Raw genomic sequence first — 14,567 nt, 5'->3', positions numbered from 1 at the left:
GACTTTTCAGCTGTCCCTGAAAGTGTCCAATGGATAATTAAAGGCAGACTAAAAAATTCAGCATCTTTGCCTCCATTTTCTATCTGTCTCCTTTGCTGTGAGTTACCTTGGATTCCCAGGAAGAGGACTGATGAATAAACATCTTGTAATGACTTGAAACTATGCCCCAAGCAACAGCAACTTTCTCATCTCAACAAGACCCTGCCCAACCAATCCTAATAATCAACCAGACCACAGTTTGACCAAGACTGCTTGACTATGCATATTCTGGTCCCCTTGTCTATATAATCTGGAAGCTCATATCAATACCCCTGAAGACAGGGCTAAGATGAGGTTCCCTTCTTTTCCCAATGTAACAGCACCAATTAAAGCTCCTTTCCTTCTTTTTAATCCTTGCTTTTCTGTTCAGTCTTTGGCGTGAGTAGCTATATCTGATTTGTTGGTGCTCTAGAGTCAGGCCTCTGGACTAGGAGGCTAAAGTCACAGAAATAACTTCTCAAGTGTTTTTGCTACATCAGGGACGTGAAACCATAGGATGCAATGATCTGTATCTTATTGCAAACAGAAATACGGAAAAATTGCATCTTAACACTTTTTTTATAAATGTCATAAGAATAGATTAGCTCTTACTAAGAAATTATGGGTTGTTCTGTTTGGAAAAGAAAAAATATACCATCCAGGCATTGTCATTGCTGGTATTCTTCATTTCTTTAGGTAGATTCAGAGCTCCATCTATTGTTATTTTCCTTCTTCCCGAGTGGTATTATTTAGTTTTTAATGCTGGGGATTGAACCTGTGATAGTAAAAGCAAATGTGACTCCATTTTGTTTTGTGACTCCATTCTGTAAAACAACCATGCCAAGTAGAAGGGTCATGACTGGGGCAAGATGTTCTTTTCCTTTTGCTATAGAAACCTTTAAGAACACAGAACTACCCAATGGGGCATTGTTTCTGTAATTAGGGTAACAGGGGCTCTGTTTCTGTAACTGGGATGATTGGGTTAACTGTGATTGGTTAGGCTTCCTGCCGCTTGACTACACTCTTCCACTTCTGTAACCTGGCTTGCTTGCATTGGATAGACCCCTGAACATCCCTTTTGCAGCTTTCAGGCTTATATGGAACGCCCTTGCAATTGTTCTGGGCTGATCAGGGGAACAGCTTTATGTTCTGGTCAGTCGCCACTGGTATGCTTCAATAAAGGCTTGATTCGATTATACGTGAGTGGTCTGGAAGTCAGTTTATGAAACCCCAGGACGAAGCTTTAACTATAACAAACCTAGGGCTTCATACGTGCTAGGCAAGTACTACCATTGAGCAATATCCCCAGCCCCTCTTTTAGCTTTTTTAAATGTCTTTAAAAAGTCTTCATTTCACCTTCATTTTGAAAGAAATTATAAATTGGTATAGAATTCTAATATTAATAGGTTTCCCCAACCCCCAATCCCACCCCTCAGTAGTCCTTCAGAGGTATTTCCCCCTAGTCTTTTCTCTTGGGTTATTTCCATTGAGTTATCTATTGTCAATGGTATCTTCATTCCCCTGTGTTTTCTTTCCCCTCTGGTTGCTTTTACATTTTTCTTTCACTGGTTTAGAGAAATTTGATTATGATATGCCTTTATCTAGTTTCCTTTCCGCTTGTTGTTCTGAGCTTCTTCCATCTGTGGCTTTACAGCATTTATCCATTTTGGAATTTTTTTGATCACTATTTCTTTAATTTTTTTTTTCTGTCCTCCCCTTTCTCGTGTCCTTCAGATCATTTGGAGTTGTCCATAGCTCACTGGTCCTCTGTTGATTTCCAAAATTATTTACTCCCCCTCCATGTTTCATGTTAGATAGTTTCAATTACTATGCTTCAAATTCACTAATTTTCTGTAGTGTGTAATCTGTCATTAATCCAAGTTTATTTTAAATCTCAGACAGATTTTTCATATCAAAAATCTCAATTGGATATTTTTATTTTCCACTTCTCTAGTTAATTTTTGAACATACAAAATATAAAATATAACTTCTAACATTCTTTTCTACTAATTCTAACATCTCTGTTAGTTCTGGGTTGGTTTTGATTTATTTATTAATTACCATATTATGGATCATATTTTCCTACCTGAGTTCAATTGAATTATCATTCACTTCATTATGGGTTGTAGTTTCTTTGCATGCCTGGTAATTTCAACTGGATGTTAGACATTGTGATTTCATATTTTTAACTGCTGATTATTTTTCATTATTACAGAGCTTTTGGAGATTTTTTTGAAGATGTAGTTAAATTACTTGGAAACAGTTTAATCATTTTAGATTTTGCTTTTAAAATGTGTTAAGTGGAACTAGAATTGCATGTTTTGTCGAGGAATAATTATTCCTCACTACCAAAGCCAGATTTTTTTTTTTTTATTTTTAGCAATCTCCCTGATATCCACTGAATTATTTTTCTTGCTGGTAAATAGGCATTATTCTTGGCCCTCTGTGAGCACTGGTACTATTTGTTCTAATCCTTCCAGGTGGTTCTTTTCATGGCGTCAGGTAATTTTTTGCATACAATTGAACCTATCAGTACTCAGCTCAATCTTCAAGATGAGACCTTGGCAGATCTGTTTCTCTCCTCTCTGGTATATGGTCCTAAAATTTCTAACTGCCTTAATTGTATAGGACTCTTAACTTCCATCTCTTCAATTAAATGAGCCTATTCTGCTCTTCCTTGGTTCTCTTTCTTCTAACCATTTGGAAACTTTCAAAACAGTAAACAGGGGCAATCGTAGCGATCTTCTTATATCTTCATCTTTCAGAGATTTCTGACTTCATTGTCTTATGTTCAGTACCTTCAAATCTGTTGTTTATGTACTTCGTTCTGTTTATTGTTATTTCAGGCAGGAGGGTAAATCCAGTTCCTGTTAACTCCATCTTGGCTGGAAGCAAAAGTTCACATTTATTGTAATTCTTCACTCAACAATGTATACTACGTTCCTGGCATTTGACTATGAAGAAGCTTTTGTTTCAGGACATATAACAAATAGCCCAGAAGGAAACTATTACAAATATCTGTACAAATGCTACTAGAGATTATATAAAGGGATTAGGTTACCCCAAGTAGGTGTCAAAGAGGAGATATTTAAACAAGAACTTGAAGACTGAGCAATAGTCCTTGAGGGCAGGATCTTGACTACGAGTGAACTCTGACCATAGCACCCAGTACACTTTAGCTTCATCAGTGATAGGGAACTGGGCAAAAGCAGACTTAAGTGTGAACACTAGAAAGTACTTCTGTTTGTAAGCACGACTTAAGATTCAAACCAATCTCTGTCTACTTCCTACAACAACATCCAGAATTCTTTCTACAAAATAATTCTCCAACATTTAGAAACACAATAGGTTCCAACTGTCAATGTCTAAAATGACTTTATCATACATCATGTTGAAATCTCTCCATCTTTCAGTTGCTGGCTCCTGCTCCTTCCCTCATATGTCATGATTCATTAGCATCAGTGTACTTACTTCACTTGACCTATGTTTTTTCCAGACTTTTGAAATCTTTGTTCCTTTTCAGTGTCTAGTTGTCATTCATCTTCCAAAGTTCAGAATCAAATGTGTAGTTTTCAATAGTCTTTTCATCTCCTTCCACTTTCAGCATACCTCATTTGCAACATGTTCACAAGGCATTGTAATCATTTCCCAGCTATAATAGAAAGCTCATTCATCTTTATATCCTGGGTTTTTAATGCAAAGGAAATTTTGATAAGTATTTGGTAAACGAATGAATGAAACACGAGTGGGCTAAAATAATAGGATTTGGGGCTGGGGATGTGGCTCAAGCGGTAGCGCGCTCGCCTGGCATGGGTGCGGCCAGGGTTCGATCCTCAGCACCACATACAAACAAAGATGTTGTGTCCGCCAAAAACTAAAAAATAAATACTAAAAAAATTCTCTCTCTCTCTCTCTCTCTCTCTCTACTCTCTCACTCTCTCTTTAAAAAAAAAAATAGGATTCGTTCCCTTTCTACAAAAAGTATGTATGCTTTCAGTGAAAACATTTTCAATGGAAAAGGGCTAAATGTTGAAAAAAAAACCCAAAACATGTTTTACAAACACCTTAGCATTTAGGAAGAGAAATTCTTGAATTTTCTTACAAGTTCTCTTAAAGGAAGTGATGAGAAAGCATCAATTTGTCTTTTTTTTGATGGTATATAAAATAATGGTGCATCTAATGAAATATATTACTTGGTTTTTCTTACTGGCTTGGGGGAGATTTAATCTATCCATTGGATGTATGTGTTGTGATCTCCTAGTATGTGGATTACTTTCATTTTCTTTAGGATGCTATTTAGTAATTTCATAGTATTACTTTATTTTTTTTATTTATTTTTTTAAAAGAATCCATTATAAATAAAAGCCTTTCAAAACTTACTGATCTCAAAGATGTTCTCTTCATTGTGGACTTTCTGGTGTTGAGTAACGACTCACCAGTAACTAAAGCTTCTACTTTATACTGTAAAGATGTTATAGTTCTATAGAAACTCCTCCTACATGATTCAGCAACTCTAGTACCTTTTTGTGTTGGGAGCAAGCCCTTATTTTCAATCTCAGTTACATTATCTGTGGGTCTTTCATTCAAGCTGTCTCTTCAATTTTTCCAGGACAACTGATGCCTCCTCTCCACATTCTGGATATTATCCCACCTAGAAACCCAGGCAGAGGTCAAGATTCTTCCAGCATCTGCTCATTGGTATGTATTTCTATTCTCAGCAACTGTGGGCAAAGTTCCCTGTATTTTCTAATTGCCTTGTGAAGTTGAGGTATTTATCTTCTGGTGGTAAAGAAGGAAAGTTTGAAGTTTGAAGAAAGATCTATAACTTCTTTACCAGCCTGATTCTTCATCCCAAGCACAACACTCATACTCGACCATCAGTCACTATTACAGATCTTTCCCACAAGAGGATTATCATTCTGGAATGAAAGAGCTCAGGAGAAGATTCACTCCAGGTTGGAGTTCACACTGATTTTTTTCAGAAGTATTTCCTTGTAGCTACTCTTCTTTCTGAAACCACTACTGCCACCAATGGTTAGCCACAAAAGTCAGATGGGCCCACAGTTCTAGGTCACATTGCTGCCTCCTACTGCTTCAGCATTTGGACTTCTCTAGGACTCTGGAGGTTTTCTCCTCTCTGGTCATTGCCAAGACTTTCCCTGCCCTAGTTGTTAGTTTAGTCATTTTAATTGTCTCCTGTATATATAGATTGATTCTAAAAAATTTAAAACCAGTATCTAGTATGTATAGCTTGTATTTCCATAAATATCATTTATCATAGAACCAAAAAATTAGTTTGAACCCACAGAATAGGAAATGTAATCTTGTATTACAATGCCAATTAAAGAGGACCACTTCAAGGGTCAAGGTCAAATCTTTTCTTACACTCAAGCAGCTCTAAAAACATGTTGTATTTTCGTTTTTGTATTTCAACTATCATTCTCTTATAAAACTTTGCTTTCTTTAGTGTTTCTACTAACCTCTGTCATTTGACAAACTGAAGCATATACCACTGTATTTTTTGTGATGATCACCCAGCTTAATTTTAGCTTGTTAACTGGAGCCTAGCTTTTGTTTCAAGGCATTCTTCTAACTCTCTGGCATCCTTTTTGAATGTGGATCCATTATTTCTCAGGCTTTCTGCATTGCTTTTCCTAGGATGAGTCCTTCTTACTAGCTCACATTTAATTCTTTCCAGAGTATATTCATAAGTAATTTTTCAGAAAAATGCAGTAAAATAAACATTACTTCTTACATGTATGAATACCTATTTTACTCTTCTATTTGTTTGGGTACATAATTCTAGACTCAAAAAACTTTCTATTCACCTTTGAAGGTACTGTTTCAATGTCTTCTAGAATAATAATTTTGGCTAATAATAAAACATATACCAGCTGGGTGTGATGGCCCATGCCTGTTATCCCAGCAATTCGGTAGGTTGAGGCAGGAGGATTGTGAGTTCAAAGCCAGCCTCAGCAATTTAGTGAAGCCCTAAGCAGCTTAGCAAGACCCTGTCTCAAATCATTAAAAAAAAAAAGGACTGGGGATGTGGCTCAGTGATTAAGTGCCTGTGGATTCAATCCCTAGTACCAAAAACAAACCAAAAAACAAAAAATGCCAATCCAGTTCTCATACCTTCTTAAGTAACCTCTGTTTTCCTTCTCTGGAGGCTTTTTTGGGCTCTTCCTTTTAGGTTTAACCTTCCAAAATTTTGTGCACAGATGTGTATGTGTTTAAATATAGTATGATTGTATATGTATGTCAAAATATATTCTATTGTCATGTATAACTAAAAAGAATATTTTTTAAAAAATTAGAACAAATAAAAATTTTTAAAAATTCAGTATGATTGGGCAGAATAGAGAAGGTTGCTTTTTCTGGCTGCTCCATGGCATGAAACCAAGAAAGCAGACAGGCAGCTTCTCAGCAAAGTAGGTGAACAAAAACAAATAAACAAACAAACAAAAAAAGGAGGGGTGAGGGGGACTTTACTGGAATTTAATACTGGACATTCAAAATAGATCGGGGCTCAGGAGGCTGGATATAACAAAATAAAAAAGAAATCCCCAGTGCCATAGCCACTGTTGTGGCTGGAGGCAACAGCCAGAGAGGTCCCTCTGTGAGCAAAGTGGAGAGATAAGGGAATTAAAGGAACCAGCATTTTTAGGAGGACTGAGCTGTGTCTGGGTACAGAAAGTTGAAAGATCAAAGACACTGCTTGACTAAACTGAAAGGTGTGCTGCACAATATCCTTGTGTGGGAAAGAAACCACCATTTCTCCAGGCTGCGTGCAGAGGACAGAGGAAGGAACCATTTTACAGCTGCAGTGTGGGGGCCAGCAGTTAGGGGAGCTGATTCCTGGCAAACCCGAGTTTGGCTAGAAATATAGGCCTGGAAAATTCACACTGCCTAAGTTACCAGGAGAAAATCAATTTTAGAAAGATGTTTACACAGGGGATAGTGGAACCCCACCTGGCTCTCTCCCCATGCAGCCCATCTGCTTGCAGAACCCATTGGGAGAGTTGCAGCTGGCCAGGAATTTGAAAGGGCAGGAGTAGGAAAGACCAAGTTTGGAGACTGAACCCAAGACCAGGATATGTGAGGTCTGCAAGTGACATATTGGACTAAGAATTGGCTCCTCAACCACATGAGCAGAACCCAGGAGAGATTCCTTGGGTGTAGTCTTCCAGTGTGGGCTGGCAATTGCTGGGCCCTGGAAATGCACTGATTTGAAGTCTCCAGACCAACTGGCATTCAGTGAAGAATGGAGCCCACCTAAGCCTAAATCCTGCCTCCAGGAGTTCCAATTATGGGATTAACTCTCTTACCCTGTAGACTCCACCTAATACTGCTGAGAAGGGAAACTGAGAATCTTTTGAACTCAGACAGACAAAATTCTTTAACCGTTAATCAAGATTTTTTTTCTTTTTTTTCTTTTCTCTGTTTAATTGTGACCTTAATTGTTCATGTATATTTATATATATTCACATTTTTTTTCTCATTTCTAGCATTTTTGAAGCCAGTTACTTTTCATGGATCAGTATTTTGAGGACTATGATATTTGATTAGTATATTTCACCTTGTTTTATATTCTTTTATTTTTATTTTTAAAAAGTTTTACTTTATATATTTTTTCTTTCACTTATCTGTTTCCCTTGATTCTCTTTTGTTTCTTCTGCTACTAGCCAATCTCTATTGTTGTCTCTTTCACTCTTTCTTTATTTTTATTTTACTTCTATCTTCTCTCCTCCTCCCTCATAATCATCACATCCTACATCACTTCTGTTCTCTTCCAGTCCACCATTTGAATTGCAAACTCTTTTGCAGGCTGTGTGACCTGCATATGTAGCTTGAGACTCTTCTTGATCTCCCCTTTTCCTCTTAGAAAATGCATCTGAATTGGGGAGGAATTTCAGGGTGAATGGATTGTGCTACCTCTTATGTCCACTACTATTCAACCTAAAGTCAGACTAGATAGAAGGCAAGAAAGTGCCCTTTGTGCCTATCCAGCAGTTCCCTACTAAAGACTGGAGCACTCAGCCAGCCACTTAAGATTGGTCTATAGCTCCCACTGCTCAGGGCACTGAGGGAGTTTCAGAGCTTAATTCCTGTTTGACATTTCATGATGTATAGTACCTCTATTTGCATGGTTCTGTATTCAACCATCAGCCTCCACTTCAAAATTCTTGGTGCCAATATAATATTCTGAGCTCTTAATTTCTTTCAATATCTAGTATACACACATTAAGAATATAAGATGTAAAAAATGCATTCTTTATCTTTGTCCTTGCTGCCTGGGTGCTGTACAATACTTCTCCCTTACCTGTAGTTTTATGTTGCAGTTTCAGTTATCTGTAGTTAGCAGCAATCTGAAAATATTACATGGAAAATTCCATAAATGAACAATTCATAAGTTTTAAATAACATGCCATTCTGCATAACATGACAAAATATCACACTATTCTGCTCTGTCCTGCCAGGATGTGAATTATCCTGGGAACAAATGGGAAAGTATGAAAGCCATTTATTAAAACAATCATGTTAGGAAAGAGAAAAATGCCTACTAGATAATAGAAAGTGATGGCAGGTTCAAAAGTATTGTTATTCCCTCATTTTTTTCAAAAGTATCACTAATAGGTTTGTGCTATGGCCTCCAACATATGGACAGCTTCTGGAAAGGCCTGAAGTGCACGCTGAGCAGTGTTGGTGTCACTCTGGGATTCTATAGCCACAAGTGGGTGTGAGAACAGGACAGCTATGCTGAAAGCTGAGCCTTATGAGGTAGGATTGATAGAATCAGCATTAGTTTCTAACTAAGAAGATAACAGGTTTCGGTTGTTGGCCAGTTTGGTTGTTGCTCTTTTGTTATACCTATATGAGCAATTTTTTGTATAAATAAAACAAAGTAATATAAGCAGCTGAAAATAAAGGGATGAGTTATGAGAAACCAGAACAAAAAAAGAGAAGAAAAAAGGAATAACCACATTAATATCACATCACAGATCCAAATTGAAAACATGCAACATGATAAAACAGAACTGAGGTAAGGCCTAATTTACAAAGAACACAAAAATGATCATAGTCCTGTATGTTCATATGTAATTAAGCACATGACAAAACCACATTATAAAACTAAACTACATTTAAATTATAAATTTTAAAAATAGACTGATGAAAGAAATAATTGCCTGGGAGCTGATTTCTAAAATCAATACACTTGAATATTAAAACCAAGAACCCTGATAAAATAGAGGCACACAAAATTTGAATTATAAATAGAAAATATACATTTTTATGACCATGGAATATGTATACATTGATCATGTACTTGACAAAGAAGATAACCTTGGTTAAAAAGTACAAAATTATTTGATTTAATAAAATAAAGTTAGAAAAAATAATAAGATCAAAAAACCCAAACATCTAAAAAATGTATAATACTCCATTGTATAACTCTTGGATCAAAGAGAAAATTACAAGTAAAATTATAACCTACAGGACTTCTGGGTTTCCTGTTCCTTACCTAAGGAACTTAAGAACCACTCTGTTCTAACAACAAGTAAAACTTAAACAAACTAAAAGATCAACAAATTTTCTTAGTGATAGCAAAACTGAGGTACCAGGACAAACTATCCATAATATTGAAGATTCATACAGGTGGACACAAGATCACAATATACCCAGAAAGAAATCTCCATGGGAACAAATTCCAGGGTAGAAAAACCTGAACTCTAATTGACGAACTGCTGGAGACTCAGTGAGGAGTTAAAAACTTCAGGAGGAAGCAGAAATAGGGAAGCTCCCATGCTTATGTTGTTTTAACTCTGGATGTTTGATAAGGTTCTCATAATAAACACTGGAGAAAAATCCCTAAAGCTTCCAGGAGGAGGACAGAGGAAGAAACCATTTTGAAACATTTCCTAACAAAGTCCATCCTCAGGAAAAACTATATAATCAGAGCCTAAATTGCAGGGCTTTATTACATCTATTGACCTGGGAATAGGGAAATGCCCAATTCCAGCCTACTGTAATCATCCTGTTCCTTCTGTGGGTAAGGAAATTGAGCAACACCTAAGTTTATAACCCAGAGGCATGGGCTCATTAAAAGACCTAATCACAGGACTGTAAGTAACACTTCTCCCTCCATGCCTTACTACCACATTGCTAAAGGCATATTTACAGCAGATTTTTTTTAACCCAGTAATTATGTCCAGCTAAAAAGAAAAAAATTGTAAGGCATGCTAAAAGGAAAATAGCACAATTTAAAGAGACAAAACAAGCATAAGAACCAGACATAGCAGGGATGTTGAAATTATCAGACAGGAAATTTAAAACAACTTTGATTAATATGCTAAGGGTTTTAACAGATAAAGTAAGCAGTGGTCAATGTAAGCAAATAAATAGAAACCCTGAGCCAGGTATGGTGGCACATACCTGTAATGACAATGATTTGGGAGGCTGAGGCAGGAGAATTTCAAGTTCCAGGTCAGCTTTAGCAACTCAATGAGATCCTGCCTCAAAATAAAAAATAAAAAGGACTGGAGATGTACCTCAGTGAAAAAATGCCCTGGGTTCAAATTCCCACCATGGAAATCCTAAGAAAAAAATAGAAAGAAATGCTACAGAAATGGTTTCTGTTACTAGAAACAAAGAATGCCTTTTTTAAATTGATTTTTTAAAAAATAAATGACAGTGGAATGCATTACAATTCTTATTATACATATACTGCACAATTTCTCATCTCTGGTTGTATATAAAGTATGTTGACACCAATTCGTGTCTTCATATACATGCACTTTTTAAAAATTTTTTTTAGTTATTGATTGACCTTTATTTATTTACTTATATGTGGTGCTGGGAATCGAACCCAGTGCCTCACACATGCTAAGCAAGCACTCTACCAACTGAGCCACACCCCCAGCCCCATACATGTACTTTGGATAATGATGTCCATCACATTTCACCATCCTTGCTAACCCCCTGCCTCCTCCCTTTCCCTCCCACCCCTCTGCCCTATCTAGAGTTCATCTATTTCTCCTGTGCTCCCCTGTGGGAGACCAAACTTGCATGTGACTGAGTCACACTCCCTAGCTGGGTGCTGAGGCGCTCAGTCATAGAAATGTGGCAGAGCTTTCCCCACCCTTCTTGGGTTCCAGGGATGGTGTCTAGGGTGTGTCTTGCTACAGCCCCATGGGTGGAGCTATGCTCACCTGTTCCTTTGTAATATAACCTCTGTTTAGGGTAGAATCTTCCATGGAAGTGCCTTGTGTGTGTTCCCTTCTCTTACTGTGCCCTTGGGTGTGGACTCCCAGATGTCAGTCAACCTGCTAATAGTAGACATCATGGAGATAGACTCAGCCCCCTGAAACCTGACCCCTTGCCTTATTTGAATAGCTTCTCCTCAATAAAAGGGATCAGTGTATGTGTGTGTGTGTGTGCGCGCACGCGCGCACAGCGCGCTCTCTCTCTCTCTTCCTGCCAACCTTTAAGTTCAGAGGAGCCGTCACAGTGACCCCAAAGAAAAAGGTATTTGTGTCTCTTGTGTGGTTATTTTGCACAGCCCAGTTAGCCCAGTTTACATGAATGACCCCTGAGCCTTTTAGTCTCGAGAACAGAAACCTGGCACTCCCCCTCCCTACCCCACTATGAATCAGCCTCCTTATATCAGAGAAAACATTCAGCATTTGTTTTTTTGGGATTGGCTAGCTTCACTTAGCATTATCTTCTCCAACACCATCCATTTACCTGCAAATGCCATGATTTTATTCTCTTTTATTGCTGAGTAAAATTCCATTGTGTACATATGCCACATTTTTTTTTATCCATTCATCCACTGAAGGACATCTAGGTTGGCTCCACAGTTTAGCTATTGTGAATTGTGCTGCTATAAACATTGATGTGGCTGTGTCCCTGTAATATGCTGTTTTTAAGTTCTTTGGGTATAGACTGAGGAGAGGGATAGCTGGGTCAAATGGTGGTTCGATTTCCAGGTTTCCAAGGAATCTCCATACCACTTTCCATATTGGCTGCACCAATTTGCAGTCCCACCAGCAATGTATGAGTGTACCTTTTTCCCCACATCCTTGCCAACACTTATTGTTGTTTGTCTTCATAAGAGCTGCCATTCTGACTGGAGTGAGATGATATCTTAGAGTAATTTTGATTTGCATTTCTCTAATTGCTAGTGATGATGAGCATGTTTTCATATATTTGTTGATTGATTGTAGAGAAGTGTCTATTCAGGTCCTTGGCCCATTTGTTGATTGGGTTATTTGTTTTTTTGGTGTTTAGCTTTTTGAGTTCTTTATATACCCTAGAGATTAGTGCTCTACCTGATGTGTGAGGGGTAAAAATTTGCTCCCAGGATGTAGGCTCTCTATTCACCTCAGAGATTGTTCTTTTGCAGAGAAGAAACTTTTTAGTTTGAGTCCATCCCACTTATTGATTCTTGGTTTTAATTCTTGTGCTATAAGAGTCTTATTAAGGAAGTTGGGGCCCACATGATGAAGATTAGGGCCTACTTTTTCTTCTATTAGACGCAGAGTCTCTGTTTTAATTCCTAGGCTCTTGATCCAAATTTCTTAAGTCATACAATTTGCCCAGATTGAATCAGGAAGATGTACACAATTTAAACAGACCAATATCAAGTGATGAAATAGAAGATGCCATCAAAAGCTTACCAACCAAGAAAGCCCAGGACTGGATGGATACACAACCAAGTTCTACAAGACCTTTAAAGAAGAACAAATACCAATACTCTTCAATTTATTTAAGGAAATAGAAAAAGAGGCAACACTTCCAAACTCATTCTATGAGGCCAATATCAACCCTGATCCCAAAACCAGGCAAAGACAAGACACATCAAAGAAATAAAACTTTAGACCAGTATCCCTAATGAATATAGATGCAAAAATTCTCAATAAAATTCTGGCAAATCGAATGCAAAAACATATCAAAAAGATAGTGCACCATGATCAAGTGGGATTCATCCCAGGGATGCAAGGTTGGTTCAACATACAGAAATGAATAAATGTAATTCATCACATCAATAGACTCAAAGATAAGAATCATATGATCATCTCAACAGATGCAGAAAAAATATTTGACAAAATACAGCACCTTTACATGTTCAAAACACTAGAAAAACTAGGGATAACAGGAGCATATCTCAACATCATAAAGGCTATCTATCTAAGTCTCAGACCAACATCATTCTAAGTGGAGAAAAATTGAAGACATTCCCTCTAAAACTGGAACAAGACAGAGATGCCCTCTTTCACCACTTCTATTTAACACAGTTCTTGAGACACTGGCCAGAGCAATTAGATAAAAGAAATTAAAGGGATATGTATAGGAAAAGAAGAACTTAAATTAGCACTATTTGATGATGATATGATTCTATACCTAGAAGACCTAAAAAGCTCCACCAGAAAACTTCTAGAACTAATGAAACTAAAACTTCTAGAATTAATGAAGTCAGAAAGTAGCAGGATATACAATCAACACCCATAAATCAAAGGAATTTCTGTGTATCAGTGACAAATCAAGATACTTTGGAATCAACTTAACAAAAGAGGGGAAAGATGTATACAACGAAAACTATAGAACTCTAAAGAAAGAAATCAAAGAAGACCTTAGAATATGGAAAGATCTACCTTGCTCTTGGATAGGCAGAATTAATATTATCAAAATGACCATACTACCAAAAGTACTATACAGATTTAATGCAATTCTGATCAAAATCCCAATGGCATTCCTCATAGAAATATTAAAAGCAATCATGAAATTCATCTGGAAAAATAAGAGATCCAGAATAACTAAAGCAATCCTTAGCAGGAAGAGTGAAGCAGGTGGCATCACTATACCATACGTTAAACTATACTGCAGAGCAATAGTAACAAAAACAGCATGGTATTGGCACAAAAACAGACTGATAGACCGATGGTACAAAATAGAGGACACAGAGACTAACCCACAAAATTACAATTATTTTATATTAGACAAAGGTGCCAAAAACATGCATCGGAGAAAAGATAGCCTCTTCAACAAATGGTGCTGGGAAAACTGGAAGTTCATATAAAACAAAATGAAATTAAACCCCTATCTCTCACCATGTGAAGAATGCCTTTGATGGGCTAATTAGTAGAGAAGATACACAATGTCTGGGTTTGATGATATATCAACAGAAACTTCCAAAGCTGAAAATTAAAGAATAAAGAATGAAGCAAACCAATCAAAAACAACAACCATAAAAACAAATAGAGGGGCTGGGTTGTGGCTCAGTGGCAGAGTGCTCGCCTAGCATGTGCGAGGCCCTGGGTTCGATCCTCAGCACCACATAAAGTAAATAAATAAATAAATCAAATAAAGGTATTTTGTCCAACTACAACTAACAAAAATATTAAAAATAGAACAGGAGGGGCTGGGGATGTGGCTCAAGTGGTAGCGCGCTCGCCTGGCATGCGTGCGGCCCGGGTTCGATCCTCAGCACCACATACAAACAAGGATGTTGTGTCTGCCAAAAAAAAAAAAAAAATATAAAAAATAAA

This window comes from Marmota marmota, unplaced genomic scaffold, assembly GCF_001458135.2.
Source record: "Marmota marmota marmota unplaced genomic scaffold, marMar, whole genome shotgun sequence".
In the NCBI taxonomy this organism is placed as follows: Eukaryota; Metazoa; Chordata; class Mammalia; order Rodentia; family Sciuridae; genus Marmota; species Marmota marmota.
Note: the sequence above shows the minus strand (reverse complement) of the source record.